Source organism: Daktulosphaira vitifoliae, unplaced genomic scaffold (assembly GCF_025091365.1).
Source record: "Daktulosphaira vitifoliae isolate Bord-2020 unplaced genomic scaffold, ASM2509136v1 Scaffold_4, whole genome shotgun sequence".
Classification (NCBI taxonomy): domain Eukaryota; kingdom Metazoa; phylum Arthropoda; class Insecta; order Hemiptera; family Phylloxeridae; genus Daktulosphaira; species Daktulosphaira vitifoliae.
Genome location: NW_026099575.1, coordinates 13,246,984 through 13,271,634, shown reverse-complemented (window position 1 = coordinate 13,271,634; position 24,651 = coordinate 13,246,984). Strand labels below are relative to the sequence as shown.

The 24,651-nt window shown below is 26.8% G+C and overlaps 1 protein-coding gene across 1 annotated transcript in view; it reads left to right on the top strand.

Moving 5' to 3' along the window:
- The window catches only part of LOC126904957 (chaoptin-like), a 200,470-nt gene that overhangs the window by 156,715 nt on the left and 19,104 nt on the right, over positions 1 to 24,651 (top strand). The window lies entirely within an intron of this gene.

Below are 24,651 nucleotides of genomic sequence, written 5' to 3'. Positions count from 1 at the left end.
GTAAAAAATGTTCAAATGTGTTCACATTCTTTGTACATCACTGCTAAGCTTTTTAAATCAACGATAAAATATTAACACTTCCATAAATTATTTTCACTTTTGTTTTTTCCATAGATCCGAATAGGTCAGGTGTAATAAATCTAAATCATTTGACACGGGGAAATTAAAATGATTTTAACGTAAGCTATGAAAATAACGACACTATTAAAAAAAAATCCAATGCGGTATTAAAGTTTTTTTTTAATCGCCACTGTACTTAATGATAAATTACGATATAGTTTATTCGAATTTATCTCATAGATATTTTATTGCAATTGGAAAAAACTAATTATCTTTAAACCACAAAGCTGTTTTAAAATGTAATCAAATTTAAACAAAATTATTTCTATAGCTTTATATTTTTGTCATGAAATTATACTTAACGAAGTAATTATAAAGGACTAAAGGAGATGGGACGGTTTCTGAGGAATATTTTAAGCATATTAAAACTTCAATTGCTTTTGAGATTTTTGTTTATGTTACCTTGGACAAATGTTAAAACCGTTAAAAAGTTCACAAAACAATCCGGACTAGGATGTTATAAGTAAAAAATATTTCTTTTTTTGCAGTTACAACCATAAAAAATTTTACAGTTGCAGGCGTGCAAAATTTTTTTTTAGTTATTTCAAAAATATTATGTAATTGGAAAAATGTCTCTCTCAAATAGTTTTCATTATAAATCTGTTCTCAATTCGCTACTTCAACATTATGTTAAATATCCATAAATAATTTATTGAATCAAATAAATTGCGTAACGAAAAATATCTAAACAAATATTCATGAACGTTGTACGTGGTATTTTTTAGACAGATGTTCCGAAAAAATATAAAGACTCCAAAAAACGTTTTTATTTTTTTTTTTTGTTTATTTAACTTTTAAAGTAACATTTATAAGCTTTTTATTAGTATTAAATAAATGGATATCAATACATGTAACGATGATCACTGAATAAAAATGTCTTATCTTTTTATTGCAATGCCCATGTTTCCATTGTTGTTTTTATGTTTACTAACCAATGTGCCGTTACTTCATTACAGTATTTCTAACAAATTTTGACCGTGTTTTAGTATTACAAAACGAATGCCTCTAGCACGGGAATCGTTTGATTTTTTCCCCGTCGGATTAAGTAATATTATTTTAATACTAGTCACAGCAACGTGACGTCGAGACAAAGTGAAAAATAAATGAATATTATTATTGTTGTACAGATATCTTTGCTTCTAAACGACGTCGTTTTCACCGTCACCCATTCTACCGTACCTGTAACATTGTTTAGTACTTAATAATCCTTAATTCAAGGGTTTTGTACGTGTCTTACAAATGGAACGCTCCATTATTGATTACTATAGTAGTTTATCCAATGTTTACATATAAATTCACAAATTAGAGAGTTTGCATAAATTTATATTAATATGATTGTCAAATATATTATTTTCAATTAGAAATATCATATTTAGACTTAAAGAAGTTCATGCAAATTCATTATACATATATATATATAAAGAGATCTTGTATAAATGAAATTATAGAGATAAGATGTTAAATTGTACTTCTAATGAGTGATGTTTATAAATTTTAATAGTAGTATTTTATAATCGTTCATTAACACGAATGGATTTCGATTTATAGCACACAAATTATTGAATAACTTACTAAAACATGTATTTAATGTTTATTCAAATATTTATATTTAATTCAAATAGGTACGATGAATATTTAAAATTTTAATAATATTCATCACTATAATTTTGAACGTTTCAGTAGTTTAATTTTTGTTTTATTTTTAAACCAATAAACCTCCATGATCGTAATAAATTTAGTTAATAATAAAATAAAATAAAAATAGTTTATCATAAGTATAAAACAGCTTTGATAATACTAGTATCGTTTTGCTTAAATATTTACTCATAATTCTATTATAAATAAAAAAAAGTAACTATTAATCACGTAATCCATTGATCTTTTCATTTACTAAGTACTTTTTGATTCCTAAAATAACAAGTAATAATTCGTTTTAATGTATATATTTTATGGTGGGTCATAAATATTAAAAATAAAGTCAGTAAAATATTTTCGTGAAAATGATGCATATTTTTCTAAGACAAAAAAGTTAATTAAACTTTCAAATATTATTTAAGCCCATCGCCATTGTTGAAATTGTTGTCACGCAATCATTTTTAAGACCGTATAAATTAAAGCGATCTCAATTTTTGTTATAAAATTCAAGTACATTTGATATAGACTTGGTATACTGTAAGATTCCATCTAATAACAATTAAATATAACTACTTCACATGCAACGTTTAATTGAAACACGTGTCTGAAAGTGAACGTGTGCCCCGTGCAAATCGTTGAAGTGAACCGTTCAACTCAATTTAACACATTCAACTAAAGAAAAAATGCGAAGCGAAAAAAACCTTTTGGCGGACAAAAAGATAAAAGTAACGAGATCCAAAAAATCTTCTCATTCTTAGCCGTCTTGGTGCTCATTGAATTATTAATGCCACGGGTCACCGANTGGTGCTCATTGAATTATTAATGCCACGGGTCACCGATATGGTCTGACACGTAAAGACCAGGCTTTTATTATACGTCTTTTAGTGGAACTATTTTATTACCATCAACTAGTGCAGAAAGGTGTTTTATGGCCGCAAAGCTCATTGAGTACACCGTCGCTCGGTCCGCAAATGAATAATAAGGGAACGACCGCGATGAGGCAGCTCTCGAGTCTTACCATCTTTAATTTAGAATAATATTTTGCTACATTCAATATTTTTTTTCATCTTACCACCGGGACTTAAGACGCAGGAGCTAGTACTTCGCATGTACCTTATAATAAGGAGTTGTAATAAATACACAAACCGACCGACAGTACGATTACCCTTGGGAAACAGCGTGTTTAGCGAAGAATTCCAACTCATTTCCGTTTTTACGGGGGTTAAAGTAAACAATAATTAGATGTTTATTGACCTTTTAAAATAATAAAAAGAGTTCACTTTTTCACTGGTCATTTTGTAGTAAAATTTTAATCAAAGAATATTATTATTGATTGTGACTCGTACGTCATCAATTTTAGATAAAATACATAATAAGTGGTTTCAATAAATACATCTCATATTTGGACAAAACGTATGGGAATTTCAAATTTTATCATTTTAAAACCATTTTTCTCTTATTTTTCAATCAGGCGTATTATGTATGCAATATAGGTACTCTAGTGCGTTCAACAAAGCATTAGAAGTATACATGAAATAACAACATTGAGAAGATATAATATTTATTTTGGAAACTATTTATACCATAAAAAAAAAGAATATAATGGTTTTTTGTTTTTAATGAAAAATGATATTCTAAGTAAAACAATTAAATTANATAATGGTTTTTTGTTTTTTAATGAAAAATGATATTCCAAGTAAAACAATTAAATTAAATTGTATTTTTTTCTAATAATTGAAGTAATTCAAATTTGAAATAAAAACGATTTATCCAACAAATACATTTACTATTTTATAAAAAAATTGACATTGTGATAACGTATTTCTCTTCAAATAAAGGTGTACTACCCCAATAGACATAAATTATCAAATTAAATTGGTAAAAGTCGGATAAAAAAATCGTCGTTGTTGACAATTGTTGAAAAAAAAAATCTTGACTACAATTTAGATTGGGCTTTTTATCATCTAACTTAAAATAACATAAACTATAAATAGTATTGCGAAACTATTAGTAACAAAATAAATAATAAATTTCTATTCATGTACGTTAAAATTATCATTCAAATACAGTATTAGGATACTTTTTGTAAAATTCTTGTGTCATAATTTTCTATCTTATGAGTAACACTTGCAGTTCTAAGAAAGTCTGAATAAAATTTATCTTATCAAAAATTTACAAATATGTGATGTATTGTTTGCTACTGTGTTTCATGATCACTTTTCGGGGCATGCGCCATAAATATATCTATTATATAAACTGTCGTTATATAAATATAACGACAGTTTTCAGGGTGTTCACAAAGTAATGAAACTGGTAAATTATTACAAACAATGAGATCAATTGAAACCGTTACATTTCCTTACTAAACCCCTATAGATATAAATTAACAGTACTTGTTTTAAATATATAGCGTATTAGTAAGTAAGGAAACAGATTTCTATTAACATCTGAACTATTACCTTACTGAACACTCTCTGTATATATTACTATAGTTATAAATTTTCGGTAAGTTCTTAATATTACCATATACAAAAACATTTAATTTAAACGAATGAATATATATGTTTTAGATTGCTTAATAATCATAAAAAGTTATCAAAATAAAAATTAATAGTTTCATAAAAATTATTGTCAAAACGATACTGTTGTAATACGTATCGCTATACTACTAAATAAATTTTAGATAGCCATGACATGATAAAATCTCAACCACAAATAACAAATAACTAAGTTTTTATCACTATTATAAAGATCGTCTATATGATATTATAAANAGTTTTTATCACCATTATAAAGATCATCTATATGATATTATAAATTTTGTTGGACGTTTACACTTTTGATGTTAATTGAATCGTTAAAACGATGGCTCATCGAGTTTTGGAATCTATCCAAAGTGTTGTCAAGTTTAATCACAATAGATTCTTATTATTCTTACTTTATTCCTAAATTTAATTTGCTTTCACTAGTTATCATTCAGGAATTTGGGATTTTTGAAATTTTTTATTAACTGTTTCATAAAGCTTAATATTTAAATTATTAAATTATTTTATCATCGTAATAAATTAAAATTAATTTATTGAGAATAATTTCAAGGTTGTAACAAACACAACATCTCTAAAAATATTGTTAAATTAAAAATAAATATGTTTAAGTCAGTAAAAAAAAATATACAACGGATTTCAATTTTAAGTATAACTGTGTGGCTCAACTACTGGAATGACAAGTCGCCAAGTTAGGACTCGTCTTTGCTAGTCTCTATTTGATGTAGACAAATTAAAAGTAAACTAAAACTAAAATAAATCAAATTTAGAAATGTATAGACTTCATATGCGTTTTTGGTTTTATTGCTATTATTATAATATAAATATCTTATGTTAGTACGTCTTAACTCTAATGTAAAAATAATTAATGAGCATAATATTATCGTAAACTATGTTTACAATTATAATCTCAACTCTGAGTAGTCTGATTACTAGTGAGGAATGAGAGTGAAATTCTAATTCTAAAACGTAGTTAATTATTTGAATTATTTTTTGAATCAAAATAACTGTAAATATTATTTTAAAATAATATTCACAATATTAAAAATTAATATGAATCATTTATTTAAAAGTCATAAAGTTTTTTCAAACGTAAGTTTTAAAACACGGTGTTTACAGTTAAGAAAATTAATAACATTAAACATCATTAACTGCGTACTCTCTTTAAAAGTTTAGTTATCAAGTATTTCCATTTTATATTCAAATAATTATCACAATTTTATGCGCGGCTGAGCGATTTTAACCATAATGTAGTATAATCTTTTTCGGTTAATTTGATTGTCTAGGGGCGATGTACAATTTGTTTGCAATTTAACAATGTACTTTGAACATTTTGTAGGTAAATGTCTTACAGCCCGAGGTGACAAATGCAGAGTGGAACATGAAATATTGGCGGTAACGAAGTACGAAACAAATCGGTTTTGTGAGGGAAAATAAAGTTAAGGTAGATTTTATGTAAATGTTTGTGTAAGAGTAATTGAAGTAATGACAGAACAATCGTTTGCCTGCGCACGTGATTTTTCTCATACATCTATTACACACTATTTTCATACGATTATTGAATAATATTACATCGAAATTGTGTTGTAATCAAGAGGGGAGAAACTCAATGACTTTAAATTACCATGGCATACGAGGCGTATCTATCGAGACGATTCCTATAACGTAAATCTAAAAGTACAACGTGCATTTTTATGGTTAATAATTCATAAGGTCACCGGAAAATTTTCTTTGGAAGTGCGATACCTACGACAAGTACTAGATTTCAAAAGGGGCATTTTGCTGAATTCTGTCATAATAATAATTCTACATCCATTCATATCACAAATAATGCTAAAATACACAGGTCCGCTGTGCAAAACTCTGCTCCCGCAGAAAAAATGCAGATATTGCAAAAACAAGGGACACGTTCTAGAAAAATGTATCAAAAGAAGATAAGCAAACATAAATCGCGCTTAAGAAGGAAAAGGGGAACCAAGGCGCAAGTTCGGCCAGAAAACACCAAGACACAATAGCATAATTAAACGAATCTACAAGTGCACTTCCAAGTTAAAAAATGGTCATGTGCAAATTCTATGTCAGCAAACTACTCCGAATCTTCTACATCTTCTTTTAGACACAGGTAGTGATTAAAACCTTATCAAATTTAATTTTCTAAATCCTGAAGTACTAGTAAAGGAGAACGAATGTTTCAGTCTTACTGGTATAACCGATCATACTATTTCTAAATAATTCTACACTTGGTAAAAACGTACTAAGTAATCAAATAGAAAATCATGTAATAAATTCCGAATTCCATATTTTTCATCTTAATTTCCCTATAAAATGTGATGGTATTTTGGAAAAACCCTTTTTACAATATAATTATGCATATGAATAAAATATGTTAAATATCTTCACGCTCTGCATCTCTTATTTCTATTCGTGTATGTGATGTCGCTGAGACCACAGTGTTAGTCATTCATTCTCAAAACTTACATGAAAACTTATTGTGTGTTAATGTACTGAAAAAAGTAAAAAAATTACGAAAATCGAATATCTGTTTTCATCTAGACGTTCAATCATACTTCCACCAGATGTCGCTCTGTCTCAACTTTCGTTCGACATATGGATCGAATCAAAGTCATGTTATATTGCAAATTCAAATTCTAATACTATTTCTGATAACAGTCTTCTCGCGAGAAGCCAACGATTAAGGCTACTCTAGAATTCTATTCAAACTGACCACTTAAATCCTGAGGAAAAAGCTTTGGTCGACACTATATGCCTTGAGTACTCCAATATTTTTCATTTAGATAGAGACACATTGACGTGCATGGACGCGATTTATCACGAAATAATTATGCCCCCAACCGTACAGCTAATCAATCAACATCCATACCGTTTGTTTTTTCGTCACAAACAGGATATTAATAAACAAATTAAAGAACTAAAAGTACAAAATACTGTTGCTCCCAGCAATAGCCCATGGAACGCACCATTCTTAGTAGTACCAAAGGAAATAGACAGTAATGGTGTTGTGAAATATCGTGTCTGCGTCGATTTCAGAAAATTAAATCAAGTTTCTGCAGACGATGCATATCCTATTCCTAATATAGCTGATATTCTAGATCAATTAGGTAAATCCTTATATAATTCAACTCTGAATCTCGCGTAAGGCTATCATCAAGTAGAAATGTGAAAAAACCAAACCCAACCCAGATTACCTCAAAAAAACTGCATTTAGGGTCACTTTGAGTTCCTTCGAGTCCCTTTCGGCCTCAAAGGTGCACCTGCTACATTTCAACGTCTTATGAACTCTGTATTAAGTGGGTTAACCGGTCTAAAAGCATTCGTTTATTTAGATGACATCATAGTCCATGCATCTTCTATACAAGATCATGAAAAAAATTAAAGGATGTTTTCAATCGACTTCGGAGTTTCAACCTAAAACTCCAACCTTCTAAGTGTTCAATTATGCGACAAAAAGTACACTACTTGGGTCATGTTATAACAGACAAAGGTGTTAAACCTGCTCCACTCAAAATCAAACGTGTTCTAGTGTTCTCAATTCCTAGAAACGTCAAAGATATAACATCGTTTCTTGGTCTTTCAGGTTATTATAGACGTTTCATACCAAACTATGGCTCAAACGCCAAGCCACTGACGAATCTTTTAAAGAAAGATGTCTCATTCTACTGGTCAGATCAATGTCAAGAATCATTTGAAAAATTAAAATCTTTTCTAACTAAAGAACCCTTACTTCAATATCTAGATTTTAGCCAACCATTTAGCCTAACTTGTGACTCAAGCAATGTTGCAATAAATTGTGTTCTATCTCAAGGTCCTATCGGCAAGGATTTACCAATCGCGTACACATCTAGAACTGTGAATCGAGCCGAACAAAATTATAATACAACCGAAAAGGATTTGTGTTCAATTATATGGAGTGTTAAGCAGATCCGCCCCTATCTTTTTGAACAAAAGTTCAATGTGGTAACGGATCACCGAGCTCTTGTATGGTTATTCAATATCAAGGACCCAGGCTCGATGATAACGAGATAGAACTTCTAAACCAAAGGAAAAATTTGGCAGAAATAGCACATCTAGTCCACAATGAGAAATACATTCTATATCTTATTACAAAGGCTAACTATTGTGAGAAACTTAGTCACAAAATCTTGTTCAAGACTAATAAATCTAAAAATATTTTGTCAAAAAAATAATCTAACCAAAATCGCTATGCCAAAAATAGGATGTGGGTTAGATCAACTCAATTGGAATCAAGTTAAATCTATGTTAAGATTAATTTTTAGGAAATCAAATATTTTTATCAAAGTATTTAGTAAGGATTCCCTAACACTTGAAAACAAACTCAGACTCGTTAAAAATTTATATTAAAGATTAAAGATTTTCAACGTTATTCCAAATCCTTCTAAATCAGTATGCGTACGAAACGCAAAATATTGTTAACATTATTAACTGTGCTACTTATAGAAAAATTCACATCACAGTTTTGCCTCCTAACAAGTTACTTTCTCAGCTACGGAAATATAGCTATAACTTACCGCTGGCATTTAACTTCCATTAGACATTGATATACAAATATTCCTAAATTCATTTCACTTCTACACCCATAATCTATAGAGATAACTTTCTCATTATTATATTGCAATGTCCAATAGTCAAAATCGATGAATATAATCTCTATCACATGATACCCACATGAAAAACCAGACAGCGATTATATAGCAATTAGCGATGATAGCGAGTTTTATTTAACTTTTAGTCAGTCGCAAATAGAAAAATGTAATTCACGTAACTCACATACATACACAGAATCTATTATTAATGCAACTTCACAAAAAATAAAAAATATCGATTTATTTAATGATCTTTGTAAATTAGTTAAACATATTATAAATTTGTATACAAATCCAAATAACCCTAATTTTATACTAAATCATTATCATATTGTAATCATATATACTTGTTTGTCAATTTGTATTGTATTAATTATAATTGTCGCTGTATTCTTTAAGTATAAGAAAACGGTGATTCAAGTATATACCACTGAAATTACTAATGCGCAACTCTTAATTTTAGATTATATAATTCGCAAATATCTCGAAAACATTCTAATACCTTTGGAATTGTATAACTTTATTTATCTGATTTTCCTTGAGTCAATGGGAATCATTAGACCTCCATTGGTCATTTAGATGGGGAGGTGTTAAGAACCCTNCCATTGCTCATTTAAATGGGGAGGTGTTAAGAACCCCTGAATATTATTTTATAATTACGTAGAGTATAGAATATATGGTCGTCCGACTATCATCGGACACAGGAATGTGCTGACAATGGGATTTAGGGCAACCATGGGCAAAGGACTCCCACTGTAGATCCTGTAGTCGTGGTTTAGTATGCGCTAATTAAACTCATGTGTAATTCCATACCATAATTCTACCTCATTTTAATTCATTCTACATCATTCTATTTCATTATACTATTAATTTTTATTAATATTCAGAATTAACGTTGTATTATATTATTTACTGTTCAATTACATTAATTATACATTATACATTCTACGTTTTTATTGAAAAGTGAGTGTTTTCGTTTTTTTATTAAGTTTAATTCCTTTACTATGTGGGCCCCTCAACAAGTTTCACCAGTAAGTAGTTTATCATGCAGACCAATGGTAGACAACCATATTATCATATTAGTTTGACATTCTACTAAAAGAAAATAAGAAAACAATTATTTTGTCGACGTGACGTTTTCTATAAACTAATTTTAAAAGTACAACGTGAATTTTTATTGTACATAATTCATAATATCATCGGAATTTTACAAAACTCATGAGACAAGGGTAAGGTATTTCAATAAAATTTTTTTATACGTTTGAACGATGCCTTATAATTTAAAATACTTACACTGTAATAAATTATCCGAAAATTCCCATACTTCACTATGATACTTTTGATATAAACGTTACTTTTACAAGTAGTTTGATACTAACATAAAGTATTGAAAACTCGTATACAAATATAATATTTTTATTACTATTTATCAAAAATGTCTCTAACATTGTAAGTGTTAAAATCTTCCAGTACATGTATGTTAAAATTAAGACACATTTTTTTTAAAAAAATGCATAATAAAGTTCTTTAAAATTATTTATTTAAAAATTTCCCTAAATTTTTGTTCTTTATAAAAAAAAAATATAACTATTTGAAATATTAGGTTGAATATTAAAATTATATTATGAGCAGATCAATTATTTACTCTCTAGCTTTTTTCGACGATGAAAGTTTTAGATTGTTTGGTACATATCCAAAAAAATTTTTTTACATCTTAAGTAGGTCCCTTAATTACATTAGAAACAATTTAAAAAAAAAGAAGATAGAAACGAATTCTTAAATTATTATTAAATGTGTTTATCGTTATTGTATTCAAGTTATATTTTAATTAATAATAGAATATAAAAACGAATGATCTGAAAAAGTTTTTTTTTATTATATTTTAATATTTTATAACTAAAAATATATAAATAATAATATTTAAAATATGAAATTTTTAATTATTGTAAAAAATGTGTATTAATATTCATTTAATCATTGAAACATTTATTTTAATACTAAAGTTTATCTTTTTATTATTTCAAATCATTTCTTATTCTACGAACTATATTTTATATTAAAAACATGCAAATATTATTTTTATGGAGTCTTTTTCATTATTATAATTTTTATTAATTTGATTTGTCATTTTTAAAGATATAAAATAGTTAATATTTAATGTAGTATAAATAGAATAACAAGTATAATAATAGATAGTCCTGCCTTATTTAAATATTTCTGTTAAAAACAGATAAAATTAAAATTTATATTTTTTATTTATTTTATTTTGTAAACATAACTGTTTAGCGTATTTCATTGTTAGGACCGTCAAAAACTAACGTACTACGATATCCTCGTACGGCGTACTTTAAAGGGCACGGCTTTTCTTTTTTCTGTTTCACACTTTACTACGTTTTTTGCTGTATCATTTTTTATTTATTTTCAAAATGATTGTCTAACTAACAATATGTAAATTGTATAACAATATGTACACTGGTTTTTGCTACCTATATAAACATTTTAAAAAAGAATACTTTGAATATAAAAAATAATCAAGTGATTTTGGGTGTACCCAATGGTGGTTCAAAGACCTCTTAAAGACGCTTTTTCACTGATTTTTCTAAATTAAGAGACTACAAAAAGAAAATTTTTAGCTATTTCAGAATTTCGAAATTCGAAAGGGACTAACCTTAACTTTGACTTATCTATTTCATGGGCAGAAAGGTAAACACGGAAAAATGACTGAATGCGCATTAGGATAGGAGTTTAAAACGAAATAAAAACGTAACTATTAATTCGATATTCCTTCGAAGTGGATATAATCACTACTTACTTTTTTTATCAGTATTAAAGGAGTGCAATAAATTGTTTGGGTAAATATGGGTGTTTCAGTAGACACAAGTCAATAATTTATAAAAACTACTGTTATAAAAATATTAGTATGGTCATTATATGACAATAAACAATGGTTTGGTCCATTTGATATAAATAATCACCAATTGTCTGTTGTATAGAGTGAATAGAGTCAACAAAAAGCTACTTGATTTTCCACAAATGCGACGCGTTAAAAGTATAACAGTAAAACTTTCCTTTTTTCATTTGGCACTAAATTTTGGCCTCATCCAATCTTTGGCCTAAGTCCAGTTTCAAAATGAGAAAAAAATATATAATAAAGAGATTGTATTTGAACTTAGCTGTTTAAGTGGTCTAGATATTATATACATTTGGTATTGGATCAATAGTACACCTATAATGTTATATTTTATAATTTTTCGCAAAAGTATTTTTATAAAAAACAATACAATCGCTATTTACGTATTTTTAATAGACCGAAAGTGACGATTCAATCTTTTGGGTATTCTAATAATTCTTAGTAAAACTTAATAAAACTTTTTGGTGTGTCAAACTTTTTTAAATGTTTTTATTGAGGAAACATAAAAAATGGCAACATACTTCTCAGAAAAAAAACGAGCTTGACGTTTCATTACTATAGTTTTCAAACCCACTTGTGAAATTCCGTCAACGAGAAATGCATAGCATTATGCTAAATTAAATTGATAGAAATTTTATATAACTTTGAAAAACTTCAAATAACTTGACTTAAAAATTAAATTCATTCAAATAATGTTTCAGCTATTAAGTAATGGTATGAAATATATTTTTTTTATTTTATAGTGATAAATATTGATTACATTTTATAAATTTAATTTTTAACGCCATGGTTTTGTCAAACGAACTCAATTATGTAAATAGAATAATATTTATTGGACTTTTAAATAGAGTTTATAAACTAACATATTTAAAATGTTTTTACATAAGTTCAAAAACTTTAAAAAGATCGATGTCACTCTAAAATGTTCTCTTGAAATGTACGTCACCTTTCTCTGAAAAAAAAATTATTTTTCTAATGATATGTTTTATAACAATACTTTTGTAATTCTAGATCTATAAATTGTATTACGTTACTTTGACTAAGTCGTTAGAAGTAATTAATCTATGGAAATCATTCTAAATTATGATTCAATTCATTTTTAACATTAGTTTATTACAAACTTCAAACAACAACAATTCAAAATCTATTTGTACAATAGGTAATTTTTTAATTGTAAGATAATAAGGCTAAAAAATGTTGTGAACAGTAATAAAATAAAAACTATTTAGTTTTACATTTTTATTTATGTATGTAATACATTTTTATTTTGTATTACATTAAAATCTGTTGAATTATATAGATGATAAAAACATGTAAATCAAAATAGACAATTTAAAAAGTTCCCTCTTTAATATTATTTTATGATAAATGAAAATTTGCACGTAATTGAACATTGAAGATTTTACATTTTATACATGCTACATTAGATGACATCGAATATAGTTGATTAAAAATGCCTCTCATATTTTTTAATTTAAGATTTGGTCGTTTTATAACAACAATATTCGAAAAATGTTGGTGTATACTATTGATGTTTCATTATGTTGGCTTTTGATCAAATACTTCTTTCTCCATTGCTCACATCTGTTAGACTTTAAATATACTATTGAAAAAAATACATTCTTAAAGTTACATTTGGTAAGTAAAAAATTAATGGAAAATAATATAATAGAACTTTCATTGCATTATACTTAAATATTTGATTAAATTCTTATCGTAATAAATATTTAGAGATCTAAAAATCATTTTATTTGATTCTAAAACTCATAGAAGTATTTTTAATTATGGGTAATTTATTGTAGTGTCACAGCATTTTTAAATATTTTTATGATGAATACAAAATTAACTTTTTTAACGAAAATCATGTCTTTACATTTTTACTCAAAATGTATTTTATTTGTTTGTCTACGTAAAAAGTATTTTTATTACTGATGACATTTCACATTCATGTAAAGTATAAAACGTCTACACACTCACTCTTAATTTGAAAAAGTCATATGAATCATAATTTTATTCTTCACGTGCAATCCAAATATGTATNGAAAAAGTCATATGAATCATAATTTTATTCTTCACGTGCAGTACAAATATGTATGTTATATCACATGCATTCTATTTCGCATTTCTTAAAACAATAACTCATATTTCACACAGTCTAAAATTTGTCTCATCAATTGGTATTTGATATGAAGTTTAAGCCTGGAAATTATTAACATTTTATGCGATACCCGCGTTTTGCGTCAATCGCTATAATCTTCATTTACCTTGACACCTTTAAACTAAACTTCGGCGTTTCATGAATTATTTCCTTTGTTTAGTTATTTTTGATGAATTCAATAATGAAAATTATTTAAGGAAAAATAGTATAAATAACCTTAATAGCCATTTTTTTAATCACTATTAATTTTGGTTATTCTAAATTAATTATAATTAAACTTGAATCAATGAAACTACTCTAATACTATTAAAAAATACTAATATTTTATGCACTTCATCTAACATACTATAATATTATACTTAAAACTATTAACTTAATAGTTACAGATAGAGTTTAAAGTATTTTTAATGGATGATGTCCATAGTTTTGATTAAGTGTTTATCTCTTTTGTTTCATAAATGTTATTATTTAACTTTATCAAAATTTGTATTAGAAAAAGACCATTTATTTTGTATTTATTTATTTAAATAATCTATTTGAGTTTACATAATTGTATAACATAAATTATGTTTCCGAATAACCTATTCGGTTCTTAGTATTATCATATAACAAAAAAAAATAGAAGAATATTTTTGACTTGCGTTATTTCTAAGAAAAATTACCGAAAACACAAATAAGTGTTAATGCTATAAAGTAATTGTCTAAATATAATTAGATTACTATAATAAATGTTTATAAAATTTAAGTGTCCAAATATATCCTAAAAAAAAATTTTTTCGAAGCAAATATCCTTTTATATACTTTTTAAAATATCAGTCAAACTATTTGACGAAACTACTAACGCATTTTAACTATTTTAAAAATAGGTAAATAAAACCATTATGTAAAATGTTCGATGATACAGAATATTTTTTCTGTGAGCGACGGAACTCAAAAAGGGTAGTTGATCGACAGGTTAATTTTGCCTATGTAAACAATTAGAAATCGAAAGAATTATAAATAAACAAGTTAAGTTTTTTTTAATCTTCCAAAAAATACTGTTTAATTTTCTATCTTAATAATTATTATTTGATTCTTTATGGCTAAATATTACAACTGCTTATACAGTTGTATAATATGTATATCAATAATGAATTGACTTAAATAACTCATTACAAACGCAAATATTCGCTTATGTTCATTTATGAAAAATAAAACCTGACCTATGTTTTTAGTGCTATTCGTCATAAATATTTCATAAGAATATTATTGTACTTAAAACAATATATGAATTAAAAAAACAAGATTTATGAAAATTTTCAATTATTTTTTTATATATTTATATATATATATTATTATGATAAAAATCATATACGACAATACATAAATAATAGAATTTTTTAAGGCATATACCCGCAGACTAAAAGAGAAATATTTTTTAAAAAATGTTAATACTTTGTTAGTGAAGTTTCTTAATAGTTAAAAGAACTAATGTTGTTGCAGGAAAATTCATAAAAGTTCTTTTTTTCTCATCTCTAATGATTTGTTTTAATGCATTGGTTTGAACAATATTGCACTTATAATACTCATAAATGATTTTATAGAATGTTTTTGCATGATATGAAACGTTTTATTTCAAACTCAATTAAAAATAATAATTCTAAGTATTCAATTATATTTAGTTTGTTAATTTTACTTTTTGAGTTGAACCAGCTTGAAGTTTTGGTTTAGACAAATTTTTTATTTCAATTTATTAAAAGAGAAAAAAATTGTTCATGAAATTTAATTATAGAATTTTATACATAAAAACTTTTCGAGGTGAATTTATGAGAATTCTATACGATAACATTTTTAATTTAAACACAATTAACGTCATTTAAATAAAAATTATACATTTTACAGAATAAATATTAAGAATTATTCTTTTTTATGTTTAACTGTTCACCTGATTAATAATGTTCATATTTTAAATTTCAGTGTAAATTCACAAGTACATTGAGCTTTATAAGTATATTAAATAATCAAATTATTTTCTAATATAATTAAAAATTATTCCATAGTGAAGTTGAATAAATTGTATAATAATAATATATTATTTACTACTTTTGTATTGCAGCTAAAAATATTAATGAGACGTATAAAGGTTTGTTAGAAAGGTGTTTTTTTATTAATATGTTTAAAATATAAGTAGTCAATTTTTAAATTTCAAATGTGTCATAAGACCAATGTAAATTTTGAAATTTTTAATGTATTAAACATGCATTGTTTAAAACGTAACAACCCTGGTCGTATTACAAAGAAACATTATTCTTTTTTAAATATTTGTATACAATTATAATAAAAAAATAATACTTTAAAATAACAGCAGTTTGCTATGATTTAAAATATTAGCTACAAGTTTATGAAAATTAAGCACGCATAACATTTTGTATTGCAGAAAACATGTCAAACATAAGTAGCAAATGTTTCTTTAAAAAGGATAAATACTATAAAAAATAAATCGTAATAATTATGACATTTTTAAATAACTTTGAAGGAAAATGAACTTTTAGTCGCGTCTTTAAAATATTTTCCAAGAAATAGAACAGCCATCGGTTTTTCAAGTTACTAGTTACGTTACGTCTCGAAACTTCGACTTTGAATTATAATTTAGTTCATTACAGTTTTAATTTGTGATCCAGATTTAAACAGTAACAATAATTATTTATTGGACCGTACTGATAAGTTTAATTTAGTAGGCTTGTCACTAATTATGTAAAAGTTTTAGACAATGAAACTTGATTTTCGATTGATTTAATTAAACTGCTAATTAGACGATAGCGGTGAATAAAATTCGAAACTTTCAACGGTTAACTTGAACAGTACAATAGATTAATATTCTATACTTAAGTTCGTCTGTATAATAAAATTAGTAGCTAAAAGACTTCTAACGACTTAATCTGCTGACATATACAGTTTAAGTACTCTATAATGGATTACCAGCTATTAAACATTTTCAATAATTTATTAAATTAAAAATTTTAAAGTAACAATGAAAGTTTACAAATATCTTCTGAAGCTATTAATGTTAGATGTAATTTAAAGAGAACATACATTTGCTATATTATAAACCAGGATGCACTCTAGTAAAATGCTTTTAGTGTATTTTTAAGTGTAATTATGCACTTTACAGTAAACCCGTTAGATAAGGAGCCGACGAGAGAGTAAATAGAATAAAAGCAGGCGGACAGATATTATTTTAGTTAGCTGTTGTGCAAATTAATTATATTTCACGTCACGCGAACTTATTTAATCCCCGTCAGATAAATCATCATATTATACATGTACGCGTGTGTTTGTGCATTTGCAAGAGTTTAGTGAAACAAACACTATATGGATGGCGTGTGCCCGTCCGTCACCTGTAGGGCAGGAGAAGGAATCGCGTGGTTTCTATGGCGTTACGTGTATGCAAAAACGTATCGTACCAACATTTTCGCGAAACATTGAAGCTATGTGCGGGGGTGGTGGTCGAAACGAAGGGGGTTGTAAGTGAAAAAGGATAACAATATCTGGCCGATTGCACAAGGGTATAATGTCGGGTTTAGCTAGATAATGGATTCCCCACCACGTGTCCCGTCTATTACCATAAACACTGTGACATACACGTTGAAAATGGTCCTACATACATGACAAATTGATAGCTAGTAGCGGTTTCAAAATTTAATTTATTTGAACTGAGTCAATTGGCTTTGACGGCGGTCTGTCAACTCTCGATCTGTAAATATCGTTAGCTTTTTTGATTGTCAAATGGCTGCCAAAACAAAATGCATCCGATGTGTTTGAACACCTAATAGATTTGTCATTAGTTTAATAAATTCAACTTGTATTCAGGTACCGATAAAAGTTATGTTAGCTTTATTCGCGGACATAAAACTCGACTACAGAGAATTGTTTGTATTAAATCTAGTTCACAGCGCTAAGTACATAGTTAACTTGTAGGTCCACTAGGTTAGATTCAAATATGAGGTAAATTATTATAACAATCTACGTAGTTATAGTTTTACTATTAAATCATTTGTTATTCTTAAGTAGAATGTAATGTCTTTTGAAGTTAAAAAGTAAACAAAATAATTAATATCAAATAAATGTCTTGGTGATCTATTAATTTGACAATTAAACACTTGTATTACTAAAATTTATACCTCGAACTTGAGATAAAACTACCCGAAATCGTTTTTAGTAAATACTCTACATTTTTGGCATAACAAAAAATACAATTAACAAAATCACCATTTTTAATTAATACAATAAAATATAACNTAACAAAATCACCATTTTGAATTAATACAATAAAATATAACTTATGTAAAATGAGCTGCTATTGTTGACTTTTACATTTTAGTTATTTTTTAAAATACATTTATTAAAACACTCTTAGATATGATTTTGTTCAATAAAAATAAGTTTGTATTTCAAAATAATTCAGTAATTGACTAAATTTGTTTATGATATAGTAAACTCACAGTATCAAACTAGTCTGAAAACATTTTTTATTTTAAAAATAATTTATAAGAAAAGAGATATACTATAAATGCTATTTAATTTCAATGTATTAATTTAATGACCTGAACAAATTAAAGATCTAATTTACTTCTTACGTAATCAGATTATCAAGCACATTATAGACTTAAAATATTTAGACGCTCTTCGTTTTATTAAGGTATATCCTATAAGGAAATATTAGCTTTAGTCTACTTTTCCCTTGCCTTTATTTCAACTACTTGAAATCAGCCACCCGAATCTTAAACCTTCATTTGACACGATATTCCACATCATTTATACACACACTAACAGTCCTCATATCACTTCCAATCACATCCAATTACATCTTTTTCGGCCTTCCTTTCTTTCTTTGGCATTAACTTCCATTACAGTTCATACAGCTTCTGATTCTTCTCTCTTCGTAATATGACCAAACCATTAAAACCTATTTTCTCTCATCTCATTCCACAATAGACGCTTTTCCTACGGTTCCTCTTATATATTCATTACTTACACTATCTTCTCTCGTCACTCCACTCATCTAAGCATTCTCAACTCTGTTACGTTCATTATTTTCTCTACTTTCTTGTCAATCGCCCAACACTCTTAAACCATACAACAATAATTTGGTCTTACTGCAGTTGTATAGAACTTAAATTTTAGTTTCATTAGAATTTTTATGGCAAAAAACACCAGAAACTTTTCTCTACCTGATCCACACACTTAATCCTCGTCAACACCACCGTTCTTTTGTACAATATATTCAAAATGTTTAAAACTTTCAGCCTCATCTATCAAGTCCTTGTTTATTGTCATTACTCTACTCATTTCATCGCCCATATGACCTCTTTTTCAAATTCTTACTCTATATATTTCTTCTTACTTATCCTTAACTTCTTTACTTCGAGAGCCAATCTTCACATCTCAAACCTTTGGTTAACTCCTCCTATTTTCTCTTATCATCACTGATTCGTCTGAAAATAGCATGCAACACGGTATCTCTCCTTATATTTCCTTTGTAATTTTATGCAATAATTTAAAAACAGATAAGGGTTAAAAGAAGAATCTTAGTGAACACCTAATCTTACCTTGATATCAGGAATCCCGTTTCTCCACACGCATTTTTTAGCTTCACACAAATCTTTTATTACGTCAATATACGTTTTTAGGGCATCTTTTTTCATAAACGCATGCTTGAAAACCTCTCTTGTTATCAAGTCTAAGAACACCTTAAAAAACTTCTTTTTTGTCCCTCAATGATTTTCTATTAGCTGTCTCAAACAAAATAACGGATNACTTCTCTTTTGTCCCTCAATGATTTTCTATTAGATGTCTCAAACAAAATAACGGCTTTTCGTTGACATTCCAGGAAAAAAATCAAACTGGTTTTTAGTTACCGATGTCTCACTCCTTATTCTCTTATCTATAATGTTTTACCATATCTTCATACTATCACTCATAAGCTTTATGCCTCTATAATTTTCACATTGCTGTATGTTTCCTTTGTCTTAAAAAATCGGTACCACAAACCTTTTTCCCTACTTTTTTTAGGACATTTTCTTTTATATTAACACTTTTAAATTTATTAGCTTTAGTATTTTAGTAATTAGCTGTTATTACTTAAATAAAAAAATTAACAAAAAAAAAAATATTATTTTTCAAATCAGTGTTAATAATAATTATAACAATGAAAAATTATGAGCAAAAATTAATTATCAAAATACTTTTATTATGTTTGTGACAAAGGAAATATTTTCTATATTTTTTAACTTGTTCAGACTTAAATATTTAAGAATCAACAAAACCTAAAAAAAACATTCATTCTCTTTTGAACTCCATAGCTATTAATTAGACAAAAAAAAATAAACTTGTTAATAAAATAGCTTTTATTGTACAAATGAATAATATATTTTATTTGTATTATTTATCTTAACGGATTTTTTACGGCATCCTGTCTCGTAATTTTGCCAACGGTTTTTGTATATCGCTTACATTTACAACGGCTCACAAATTTCTACAGCTTTGTAAATGGATGTATACAACGATACGGATTACAACGCTATACTATACTAAGAGACTATTCATTTTTTTCTCCTTTAGACGTTTGCACTTATTCACTCTCTTTCCCATTTCTCCACTTTAAGACTATTCACTTGTTTTCGTGTTCTTAAAATGAATAATTTGTAAAAAAATTATACACATGATGATGTATATATATATANTTGTTTTCGTGTTCTTAAAATGAATAATTTGTAAAAACATTATACACGTGATGATATATATATATATGTGTGTGTGTACTTTTAGTAACAAAGTTTTTATTTTTCTCTTATAACTATCAACGACTATTTAAGGAAGTGATGTGCAATAGACTAAACTATAAAAATAAAAATTTATTTAATATTACATTGCAATGTATTTATTAAAAAATAAAAGTATTGAGTTTAAATAAAATTCTACATTTTTTTAATTAATTGAACAATTTATTAATTGATTTAGTACTACGTCACTGAAAGATATTTATTCCTTTTATTATGAAAAAAAGAATTAGAAATACTATTTTAAAATAGCTAATTTTGCAATATTCAGAAACTGTAAAGAATTTTCACTAAAATATTTTTACTGACAGAAAGTTTTAAAAATTAATGTAAACAAAAATTTAAAAATAAGTATGAAAAATATATATATTTTATTAAATAAATTTATAACTATATTAATATTTGGTGATTACATAAAATTATACACCCTCCAAAATGCTTCTGCACAATATAAATTTTCTATTATTTGTATACCTCACGTTCATTTCCTAGACAAAAATGATCGTTAGACTAAAGGTTAATAGTAAACTTTTAACTTTAGGTCATATTTATCGTTGACTCTTATAAATACATTTTGCTTAAATTATTCTTTAGCATATCATTAAAATAGCTTGAATACGGTTTATTTTAAAATTTAACGATTAATATGATCCATAGTATTTTTTAATTATGTACATCAATAATAAAAGTGCTCTTTCTTTATAATATCATACTAAATTTTCCAAGTAACATTAAATGCACTGGTCATACCTTTCATTACATCTAAATAATATGTATATATATATATATAATAATTGAGGTTTATTAACCTCCGAACTAAATAAGTTATTAAATATAAGTTAAATGAGAAATTATAGTCATAAATCATAGTTATTTTAAATAGAAACCTAACCTTTTTTTATAAAATTATTTGCCTCTCCAGATCAATTGTAATTTTAAAAGTCAATAATTTATGTTATTCTACGTGCAACTACAGTAATCACACATTTAACTTGGGAACTCCACCAGATGTGCATTGTTTTTTTTTCTTATTGTACATATATATGAGTGTGTTTATGCGCTTCTTCACGACTTTCTCTATCTTAGACTTAAAAAGTAAACAACTTTGCTTACAACATGAGGGAACACAGAAATACGGATATATTTTATTTGGGAATTTATGAACCTGCGCCAATCTTACCGTTTCCTAGTTTGCCCGGTACGGGTAGCCTAGTTTGTTACACGGTTCAGTGCCAGGTCATGAATCTAGTTATAAATTCGCTCGCTCAGACAGAACTACAAAGTATCTACACACAATCGGTGAATTGGATTTTAAGTGCAAACAAGGTACATAAATTATCTTTATTTCTGCTATTTTTCAACCTTAATTACAGTTCCACGGCCAACCTTATTGTTCAAATAATAAAACGATATTAGTTCAAAGGGTTATCTTCTTGGCAAAAAATGACCTTTTATTTTAACAATAAGTAAATATTCAGATACATATTCATAGCTCTGTATTGTAAATTATTATTAGTAAAAGCAGAATAGTTGTCGAAAGACTATAAGATTAAATATTTGCTTTATGACTTTTTCAAATAATTCTTATAAGTATTAAAAAGGCAACTATCTTAACAAAGCAATTTAAAAACTAACTTTAATATAATTGAACATTTATTATTTTGTTAACAGCTGAATGATTATATTTATTTATTGAAACTATATATTGGTTTATTACATTAACGTGAGTAATTATTGAGAATACGTACGTGTACCAATATGACATTTTAACATATCTTTAGGTTCTCACTAAAAAAAAAAAAAAAGACTAGAAAAAATGAAAGTACACGAATGCATTATTGATGTTTTTCTTTATATTTGAATTATATAGTTTAATTTATTAAGTATACTATCTCCCATTAGTGCATAAAAAATTTGTAAAATTAACATTAATAGTGAAATTTAAATTATTGTTGTAAACCAAATAAATACATTTAGCATTAAAGTATTTATTTTATTAACTTTATTAATAATATAAATATAATTTTTAAAAATCAGTATCCAAATAAATAAATAAATAATGATAATGCCATTGATTGATCGCTCAGTATATTAAATTTTTTGAAAATATCTATAGCAAAAAAAGGATATTAATTAATTACATACACGGAAAATGGCAGCCAAAACCTAATAGTACTTCTGTTGGCAAAATGAAATCAAAGAACGCCAAATAATAGAATAAATATTTCGTGTTCGAGAATTTATTTATAAATTACTTACACCGTAAATCACAAATGCATTTAGCCAAGAATTTTTCACCTTGTCGAAGAACTGAAACGGAAGTCGCCATGATGATGAAGTCTAATAACGATTAAAAAGACAAATCGATTAAGTTTAATTATACTCGCTACACTACGTCTGATAAATATCCATTACATATTTTTACGGACTGGTAGTTTATCCAAAAGGAAAATATTATTGCTATTTTTTATCGTGTTCATTTGCCAACGGTGTTGTCTGAAAAAATGGAGAAATTTGTCATTTGTGACCTAGAAAAGGTTTCTCTTCTCGAATACCGATCACATTTCAGTTGAATGGATTGACTTAATAAATTATATTGGCCCTCGGGACATAGCAGATGGCTTGGTTTTATTTACAGTTTTTCCACATAATTTAATCTCTCGTTCTCACCGCTTATCGAGTTATTCGTCACCTCATCGTGTATATGTATATACATACATATTTACAAATAAGAGCTTATGGTAGACGATTTTAAACGCTTCTACCCGTGAACCCATGTGGTTATTTCGTCTATTCAGTCAATCTAGTCGAGATTATAATAAAATAATACTTAAAATAATTTAAGTATGCAAACGTTACATAGTAGTTTCCAATTATTTGAAAATAAAAATGTATATTTTAGAGGCACAAAAGCCTTTTTTACAAATCAATAGTATATAAAATAAATGTTTCTTTTAATAAGTAAGGTAATAAAAATAAAATTACATAACTTCTCTTGATAAATTCTTTATAAAAAATATGTAAAATAAATATGCAAATCAAAACTAAAAAGTTGTATTCTATATAAATCTTACCAAGTTCACAAATTGATGAGTTATTTGCATGACTCAAAATACTTTCAACTGTTTTAACTTTCCTACATAGAAATGATATATTTATATTATATATATCCAAACATGATATAATAATAACTGATTTTCATTAAATGTTGAAAAAATTTTACAGTTAATAATATGTTAAAATCAATTACATCACTAATTTTAAACAAAATTGAATATAATCGATTTTCAGACATTCTTAATTTAAGTTGGTGAATAAACCAAATATTTTAATGTATTCCATTTTATGCTATTTAAAAAATAAAAACAAAAAACACATCATGGTAAAATTAATATATTCTCAGCTTCGCATCGTAGCTAAAATTGTAGATCAAGAAAAGTAGAAGTATGAAATGTTATAACATTTTGTTATAATTCAAAAATATATATATAAGGCAGTGTTGGTAAAATATAAATAATGAAAGATAAATATTTGGGCTTAGTGAGAACCTGATGTTGTGGTTCTATCGGGGTCGTATGGTTCGAGGGTTTAGAACAATAAAGACAAGTAGATATGAAGAAATAAAAGCATGTCCTCTTTCTTGAGGAATATGAGCTAATAAACTTGTAAACACCTTTAATAGGACACTGAGGTAACGGGGCGGTAATCCGACCCTCGAATACCCAGTCGAAGTGTCTATTAATATAATCAGATACACATTAGGTTTTTAAACTCTTTTTAGGCACGGGGCGGTAATCCGACCCTCGAGACCCTGTAATGTGTATATGTAGCAGGTGTGAACAAA